We start from the raw sequence: 394 nt of genomic DNA on the forward strand, positions 1-394 counted from the left end.
TTTCCCTATTAAACTGTCTGTATCCCATGTTTTCAGGCTTTTACCCTTCCAATTCTGTCCCCAGTCTTGATGGTGGGGGAGTGAGGGAGCAGCTCTGCGTTTTCAGGCTTTTACCCTTCCAATTCTCTCCCCAGTCTTGATGGTGGGGGAGTGAGGGAGCAGCTCTGTGGGGCTTGGTTGCTGGCTGGGGCTAAACCACAACAATGCCAAAGAAAGAAATGGCAAGGCAACACAACAGATTTCACTAGCTTAACAATCTGATTTAACCAACCATACTGTAGGCAGAAACAAAATAGAAGAGAACAGGGCAACACACCAGATTTCACTATCTTAACAATCTGTGATTTAACCAACCATACTGTAGGCAGAAACAAAATACAAGAGAACAATTGCA

Source organism: Passer montanus, unplaced genomic scaffold, assembly GCF_014805655.1.
Source record: "Passer montanus isolate IOZ18808 unplaced genomic scaffold, ASM1480565v1 scaffold12, whole genome shotgun sequence".
In the NCBI taxonomy this organism is placed as follows: Eukaryota; Metazoa; Chordata; class Aves; order Passeriformes; family Passeridae; genus Passer; species Passer montanus.